Source organism: Danio aesculapii, chromosome 9 (genome assembly GCF_903798145.1).
Source record: "Danio aesculapii chromosome 9, fDanAes4.1, whole genome shotgun sequence".
In the NCBI taxonomy this organism is placed as follows: Eukaryota; Metazoa; Chordata; class Actinopteri; order Cypriniformes; family Danionidae; genus Danio; species Danio aesculapii.
Window position 1 is genome coordinate 48,557,480 of NC_079443.1, and position 9,744 is coordinate 48,567,223.

Below are 9,744 nucleotides of genomic sequence, written 5' to 3' on the forward strand. Positions count from 1 at the left end.
AAAGCATGTGCTGTAATGTAACGTTTGCAGCACGGGATTCATGTTTTTAAAAGCACGAATGAGACCGCATTCTTCAGCATTTTACGGAGACCCGGAAGGGACGTGATGGTGGGGAAAAAAATAAGTGGAAGAAAAAAACTGGGTGAAAGAAAAAAATTGTGATAGGAAAATATTTTTTAAGGTTTTTGCGTTCCCTCGCAAAGATTTTGCGTTATCTCGTAAAGATGTTTTGCGTTATCTCGCAAAACTGTTTCTCCACAAACACTTTTTGTTCACTTCATTCACGCAAACCCTCCTGTTTTTGCCGATATTCTCCTGTATTTTACCATTCTATCTCACTTTCTTTACATTAAAGCTGTGTGTCGATTGTCGGCTTTCAAAGGCAACCTCTGAACCAGTGAATGCATGTACAAGCGCTGACTGACAGACGCGCTTCGTACAATAAACTGATCCCAGACCAGCTTCTGTACACGCCATTTAAAGTGACACCTCTGTTATCAAACAAGTGAGCAGCAAATGAATCTCTCGTTTTTGTTTGATAACTCTGTAAGAATGCACAGATCTATAATGAAAGCATTACATTAGCTACTTTAGAAACTGTTTGTGCTCATTTAAGAGAAAATTAGCTGTTTAAAATCAAACATGCAGGACGGAGATGTTTACATATTATTTAATCTATTCGTCTGCTTAAACATACACCCAAATCCAAAAGTGTCCTGCACTTTTGCTCCTCTGTAAATGGCGTGTACAGAAGCGTATCTGGGATCAGTTTATTGTAGTTTATTGTCAGTCAGCGCTTATACATGCATTCACTGGTTAAGAGGTTGCAAATGAAAGGCAACGATTGACTCACAGCTTTAATGTAAAGAAGGTGAATGCCGACATTTTAATATTGATTTCAGCGTGCTTTTATTAAAAATATGTCAGAAATATGGGAAAATTTGTAATGATAGGATGATAATAGGATAGAATGGTAAAATACAGGAGAATTTCGGCAAAAACGGGAGGGTTTAAATGAATGAAGTGAACAGGAAGTGTTTGTGGAGAAACAGTTTTGCGAGATAACGCAATACGTCTTTGCGAGGGAACGCAAAACATCTTTGCAAGGGAACGCAAAACATCTTTGCGAGGGAACGCAAAACATCTTTGCGAGGGAACGCAAAACATCTTTGCAAGATAACGCAAAACATCTTTGCAAGGGAACGCAAAACATCTTCGCAAGGGAACGCCAAAAAACGTTTAAAAAATATGTTTTCCTATCACTCTTTTTTTTTCTCCCACCATTTTTTTTCTTCCACCTATTTTTTCCCCACCATCACATCCCTTCCGGGTCTCTGTAGCATTCGCACACTGAGATGAGCAGAGCAGAGCACATCTAAAGTCATCTTAACATGAGCGTTTTAATGGTCATATAGGTGTCAAAACGTGGTGTTTAGTGAATATTTATATTAACCCTCATTTATGTAATAAACAAACGAGTTGAAACCAAAAGACATGTGAAAGAGAATCCATTAAAGCTACAGCGCGCAATATTCCTGCTGCTGCCTGTTATTATCATTATTAATCAAACAACGAAAGAGAAAATCCCTTACTGCTCTTGACTGAAGGACTTTTGTAGCTACAGTGTTTTTCTTACTGTGAAGATGCTTAAAGCTCAGTTTGTTTCATATTTTTATTCTATTTTATTTATTTTTCTTTCCTTTGCAGGGAGGAAAATAACTGTGTATATACAGCTAAAGTCAGAATTATTAGCCCTCCTGAATTAGCAACCCTTTCCCATCCAATTTCTTTTTATTGGAAAGTAGATTTTTTTCAACACATTTCTAAACATAATAGTTTTAATAACTCATTTCTAATAACTGATTTCTTTTATCTTTGCCATGATGACAGTAAATAATATTTTACTAGATACTTTTCTAAATACAAGCATTCAGATTAAAGTGCGATTCAAAGGCTTAACTAGGGTAATTAGGCAATTCATTGAATAACAGTAGTTTCTTCTGCAGACAATCAAAAATATATATTGCTTAAGGGGGCTAATAATATTGACCTTAAAATAGGTTTCAAAATATTTACGCCTTTTTTACTGCTTTTATTCTAGCCAAAATAAAACAAATGAGCCTTTCCCCAGAAGAAAAAATATTAGAGGAAATACTGTTAAAATTCCTAGCTCTGTTAAACATAATTTGGGAAATATTTGTTTTTTTTTTAATTCACAGGAGGGCGAATAATTTTGACTTCAAGTGATAATCGCTATGTATAATCGTGATTACAATTATGACCAAAATAATCGTGATTATAATTTTTTCCAAAATCGAGCAGCCCTACTTTCAAAGCAAATAACTTCCTCGTTTCAAGACATGCAGGAGTGTTAATATAGCGATCAGCAGCTGAAGTTTGGTCAAGCTGCAGGATCTTTGATCTTTAACCAGGGAAAGCAGGGAGTTATGAAATGCATCATCGAGGGAGAACATTTTTCGAGGACGGACTGGGGAAAGAACTCATCGCCTTTTCACAAACGGCTCACAAGCTGACCATAACACGCTTGAATTTACAACCCTTGTCTAAGTTCATTTATCATTCCAGTCAAGAGCTTTACATAAACCCTCATGCTTTTGAAATGAAACCTATCATTTCAAGTTACTAAACGCAGTGCCTTGGATGTATCAAATAAACAAGCGGCCTGGAATCAGGCAAACCCATGTTATATTAGTATTCAAAATGTGGCTGAGGGATGAGAAAGCTAACACTGAGAACTAAGTTTAAACTGCTCTGGAGCGGGCGATTGATACATTTGTTGGTGAGCCAGCCAGGGGTCATGCATGCACCATATGAACTCTCCTGATCAGAGTTGGGCAAGTTACTTTCAAAATACAATACAGTACACACTGTAAAAAAAGCACAATTGGTTTCTGTTGAGGCAACATAAAGGATTTAGGTTAACTTATTAGTTTTTACACATTTAAATGGATTGAAGTTAAAACTCAAGAATTGTTTTGTTTCATATCATTTTAAGTAAGTAGTCTGGACAAAGAGCAAGCATCATTTTTTGAGTGTGTATTGCTAGTTACTGTAATTTGAATGTAACAAGTTAAATTCAACATAGGCTCATTCATATGTACATTTCTGGAGATCGTGAATTATGTATCCAGAAGTATGTATGGCTGCATTTCTTTTTAAAATGAACGTTATGGAGTGGTATGACACCGTTCTTTTTCTTGCTTACCAGCTGACAGCTTACCTCCGTATGGATGGCTTTCCCACTGTTTCCAGTTTGTCCAGTTAGATTGCCATATACATTCGTGAACTTGAAAGGCGTTGACCACGATGACAGGTTTCGAGTCCGGTGAAGAACGGTTCTAGAAAGTGGGTAAGACAAAAACAGAATCAAAAAAATAAAATAAAGAAATAAATAACAGGGTGAGAATGTGGTAAAATCTAAAAATGTGGTAAAAATCAGGTGAGGCTTTTCTTTTTCTGAATTGTTTTTTAAAACTGTTGATTGGGTTTAGGGAAGTGGGTGGGTCAATCGGTGCTTTTGAAAACACTATTGGTTGGGTTTAGGGAGGAGGAGGGTGGGTCAGTCAATCGGTCAGTCAGTCAGCGTCCTCTGGTGGATACATGTGAGAACAGCAGGCGCAAATGGCACTCGAGAGGGAAATTTGAGTTTTAAAAAAAAGCATACACAGTGGCCTTTGGTGGATTCGCGGAAAACAAAATCTGAAAAAAAGTAGCTCCTGGGAGATTTGTGGCGCTCTCCAGAAATTTATATAAAGAGGTACGTTTTCAGAATGAGCCTGGGTTGGTTAAATTACAATATTACTGTAGTCAAAATGATTAGCCTTCTTGTAATGTTTTTCTTTTTCAAATATTTCCTAATTGATGTTTGACAGAAATTTTTACAGTATTTCCTATAATATTTTTTTTCTTCTGGAGAAAGTCTTATTTGGTTTATTTTGGCTAGAATAAAAGCAGTTTTCATTTTTTTAACCATTTTTAGTCAATATTATTAGCCCCTTAAAGCAATATTTGTTTTCAATTGTCAATAGAAATATCTATTAAAATAGTATGTACGGTCATGGAAAAGATAAAATGAATCAGTTATTAGAAATGAGTTATTAAAATTATTATGTTTAGAAATGTTTGGAAAAATGTCTTCTTTCCATTAAACAGAAATTGGGGGAAAAAGATATACAGAGGGGCTAATAAATCTGGCTTCAACTGTACATTCACTTTTATGAAACAAGAAAGCAGATGGCGTGTTAAGTTGTCATGGCAAGCATATACAAATCACATTACGGGATACGGCATTCCTATAAGAGTAAGGACTATGTATGTATACATTTGTACAGAACATTACCACTTTAATGACTTTAGTAAAATCTCAGAGCAATTCATGACTTTTGGATTTAGTAGCTAATTTGCATACATTTGTGTAATCTCTTTCACGCATTTTAGTAAGATTTGCTCATCCCTTAATGACAGTGGAGTTTGAGGCGCACGCCTCCTTTTAAAAATCATGGGCTCTATTTTAACGATCGAGGTGCAAAGTCTAAAGCACATGGCACAAAGCATTAAGGGCGGGTCTAAATCCACTTTTACTAATTTAAGGACTGAAAAATACACTCTGCGCAATGGCGCATTGTCTAACAGGGTTGTGCTTATTCCCTTTAAGGGCACCTATGGTGAAAAATCTACTTTTCAAGCTGTTTGGACAGACATATGTGCATGTATGGTGTATAAACCGTCATATTGGGGTGATATAAACACATGCCATGGCACATTTGCTTTTTACATTTAGCCATAGGAGAAATGGTCGTGTCCAACTGAACCTGGTGTGATGTTTTTTCCTCGCCGCTGTAGCCACTGGCTTGCATGGTTCGGGTTCTGCGCATCGATGGATTTGCTCTTCAGTGTTTGCAATCTCAGTAGTGAATATTAAACCACACTGAACTGAACTAAACTGAACTGAACATAAACACTGAAAACTGAACTGACACTGTTTCAATTCACTATAATCTTCTATGTGAAGCTGCTTTGACACAATCTACGTTGTAAAAGCGCTATACAAATAAAGGTGAATTGAATTGAATTGAATTTACTTTCATGGACCTACATATCCATTAGCCTACATATTTAATTTTGTTTGTTAAAATTTCTAAATTCAGTTCTAATTTCCAGCAAACAAATAAATGAACAATAATAATGAACAATAATGAACAATAATAACAAAGTGTGGTCAAAAAAATTATACAGTATATCCAAACACATATTCTTAGCCCTATTCTTATACCCCATATGGTAATTCATACATCTACAAAACCCAACAGGTGGACAAATCTAATCTTGTTTTTATTAAAACAAATATAAATATGCATATAATAAATAATACTGCTAATAATAATGACATTATACAAATGCGAATTGTCCTGAGTAAACTGAAAAAAAGCCAGAAGACCCATGAGTCCATAAAATGACGCAAATGGATTTGGTATTTAAACAACGTGGCAAAAAACATGAAAATTATGGTTGCTCTGATTTGAAAATTGGAACAAATCGCACCATACATGTCTTGCATCTCCAGGGTGTCCGCAGGGTCTTAAAATGTCTTAAATAATAAAAAAAAAAAAAACTAAATTTTAGGCATTAAAAAGCCCTAAATTCTCTGAAACATTGTGTTGTAGGTCTTAAATCATTTTAAAAATGATTAATTTTCATATTTTCAAAGAAAGCTACCCAATCTGTCACCTATAATCCATCTCAAAACTTCTTTTTTTAATTTAATTAAGTTTTTTATTGTAAAGAGATACAATTTGCAACCGCTGTTAGACATTTTTACAGCAAATTCTCCAAATTAAGTTCCCTAATCAGGAAAAGAAGACTAAAACAACACATCGTTTTACATGATCTTCCATTAATGCAAAATCTATTTACAGAAGCAACCGAGCCATTAGAAAAAAATCCTGTGTTTAGCCCTGTATAAGTTTAACATTTTATTCAGAATGGTCTGGAAAAAGGTCTTAAAAGGTCTTAAAATGGATTTGAAGAAACCTGCAGAAACCCTGGCCTCATTGCGCTGGGTTTATGCTAGGGCCCTAAATGTTTTCAGCAAAGTAGTTTTTAGGCTGCAGACTACAATCCCCATATCCTCAAGTCTCCATCCATACATTTTTTTTATGTGAATAAGTAAAAAAAACTGTGGATAAGAGATGCTTTTAAACTTGACATTCTAAACACTTAACATGCAAATTAGTTTTGTTTGCTTATTTGTTTGTTTATTTGTTTTTTTAGTGGCAAGCCTGTCGACAATACGTATTATATACCCAGTAATACAGTGTTTCCCAACCTTGTTCCTGAAGGCACACTAACAGTACACATTTTCAATGTCTCCCTAATCAAACACACCTGAATGACCTAATTAGAACATAAGAAGAGACTCCAAAACCTGAAGTTAATTAGTCAGGTAAGGGACACATCCAAAATATGTACTGTTGGTGTGCCTCCTGGAAAAGGGTTGGGAAACACTGCAGTAATGTATATGAGATTGTCAAAAATGTACATGGCGCCCTCTAGGAGATTTTTGAAAACAAAAACTGCAGGAATACGTAGTCACATATTTTTCGGTTCTCAAAAATGTAGCCCCGGGCACATATTTCCAGTGTGCCTGGGATGTTTATACTACTGTGTTACAGCTAAAAAGTAATCTACTACTGTAAACACATTACTTTTGTAATGCGATACTCCCAACGCTGCTCCTGATAGTGGTAAAAAATCATTTCAGACACAATAATCATGATGCGTGCAGGAGTTGTTGGCTGTTAACATATGAATAAAATTCTTGCCTGGACACTAAGCAGATGTAGCAGATGACTGTGTTTTATAAATGAAGTGCGTGTTTCGGACAGGCGTCTGCTCTGTAGTAAACTCACGATGAGAACATATCGACAGAAGGTCAGCAGCAGTGAGGGTGTACGAAATGCTCCGGCGTTTGCAAAGGTCTTCAGGGGCTCTTGAATGTGAGGAAATTTCACTGGAACACAAGCGCTGCAGTATTTCATTTAATGCTTTCACTGAATCAAAGTTCTTGGTAGACTGAAAACATACAAGGCCAAACTGTCAAGAACGCCGTTACTAATCATGAACACAATGCGGATAACTTTGAATGTTTGTTTTGAGGGTATTGCAGGCATAATGTTAGATTAATACAAATAATTAGGCCCTAACCAGCATATAAGCATTCTTATTGTACAGTATTTACAGTGTAGAAAGAGATGTCATTTTGCTGCCTGCAAAAAAAATAGCGTCTACACTACCTGACAGAAGTCTTGTCGTCGATCCCAGTTGTAAGAGCAAAAAATAATGACATGACTGCTAGTTAATCATTTTAAAAATTGATTTTGATAGAAATTGAACTTGAAATTGATAGATTTTCCAGATGAATCATGTGTTGAACTGCATCCCAATCATCAGAAATACTATTGGAACCAGCATGAACCCAAGATTCTCACAGAAATCAGTCAAAATTGGTGAAGGAAAAATAATGGTTTGGGATTACATTCAGTATAGGGGTGTGCAAGAAATCAGCAGAGTGGATGGCAACATCAACAGCCTGAGGTATCAAGACATTTGTGCTGCCCATTACATTACAAACCACAGGAGAGGGCAAATTCTTCAGCAGGATAGCGCTCCTTCTCATACTTCAGCCTCCACATTAAAGTTCCTGAAAGCAAAGAAGGTCAATGTGCTCCAGGATTGGCCAGCTTAGTCACCAGACATGAACATTATTGAGCATGTCTGGGGGAGGCTGAAGGAGGAGGCACTGAAGATGAATCCAAAGAATGAGTCCTGCAGGAACGCTTTCTTTGCCATTTTAGATGACTTTATTAATAAGTTATTTGAGTCATTGCAGAGATGTATGGATGCAGTTCTCCAAGCTCATAGGAGTCACAATACACAATATTCTTTTTCCACTGCACCATGACTTTATATTCTATACTGCTCATTATTTCTGTTAAGTGACAAGACATTTGTCTAAGCAAAGTCAGACTTTACTAATAAAATAAGTCCTAATAAAATAATTAAAAATCAAGGCTTGATCATATTTTATTTTGGTAAAATAACTGTAATCTAGAGACCTTTGCCTTTCATATAAGCCACTACTGATACCAAATGATCAACTAGAAATAAAGCTATTATTTGTTGTTCCTAAAACTTGGATAGGCCACAAGACTTTTGTCATGTAATGTATATTATTGTAATGTCAAAACATAAGTGACCTAATGCTCCATCCTGATTTGGCACAGCAAATGAATTTACTGTATGTGACTTTTTTAAATTAAAATTTTAATTATGACTTTAAAAAAATCATAATTACAAATGTCAAACCTCCTCATCTCATCTTTTTGGATTGTTTCCTACTTCCTATTTTATATTTATTTTGTATTACTTTTCTGTTGTTTTTTGCCCATAGTGTTATATTAGCAGTGTCACATCATTTAGTAAAAATACAAAATGTATACGTCTTAAAAGACAAGAACTAAAAATAAATTAGGAAAAAAGCGTTTTAAAAATGTACACAAATATAAAAGGAAAAATGAAACTTGCTTATTCTGACCTCTGTTTTTATTTTATTTGTATCGTGTTTCATGTGTTATTCTTATCTAGAGTCATAACATTTTTTGTAAATAAAATAATTGTAAAAAATAAACGTAAAAATTGTAAATAATATAAAATACAAAAATATAAATAATATATAAATATAAAATATAAATAAATAATATAAAATATAAAATATAGGTACAAAGGCACAAAAATGTTTTATTTCACTTTGTTTTGTTGCTTTATTTTACTTTTTTTATTTTATTTTTTTTTTGTCTATTTTGCATCTTTGAAAAGAAACATACTGTAGCTAGTGTTTAGTAGCTTCCGTGAGTGATTTCGACCTCCAGTTTATTTTCTCTGCTTGAACTTCTCACTGGACACTTTTTACCTATGGGAGACATGAAAGACAGCATTGTGTTGTAGGAGATAGACTCGTGCCACTCGCCAACAACAAAGCCATTGTGTGTGGTGCCAACAGGAGAGCCCTTTCACACAGAAGCGCCTGTGAGGAAAACACGGCATGTGTGACGTTTACAGTCACTGAAGACTGAACACAATACAGTCAAAAGTCAAACTCAGGGCTCAGAAACTACCTGGCGGGAACCAGATCTGGTATCCTACATGGCAATAAAGCCTCTGCTTGTTTTGATCATTGTCACGGTGCCGTTACTCTTTGGATACTCCGTTACATGATGGCTGGGCAATTCCCAAATCAGGAAACATCTAAAAAAGAACACCACTGAAGAGGTGATTGTTACGTTATTAATGTATCCATTAATCTATGCACAGTGTAATGAATCAGCACTTAAAGGTACAGCACTTAAAGTACAAACTTGTAAAATTCAACAATTTAATTTATTACATTTTAATTTTTTTGCTGGACATGAACTGTTAACTGTCATTCACAATAAATAGCTAATTTGTAAAATAAAAATAAAATTATATATATATATATATATATATATATATATATATATATATATATATATATATATATATATATATATATATGAAATTAAAGGAGTTTTCCGTGAGAAATAACAAAACGGGAGGGTGGCGGGAGATGGGTCATAAATACTGTAGATATCCAGGAAAAACAGGAGTATTGGTAGGAATGATATGGGTGTCACAGGGGCGCAGTGG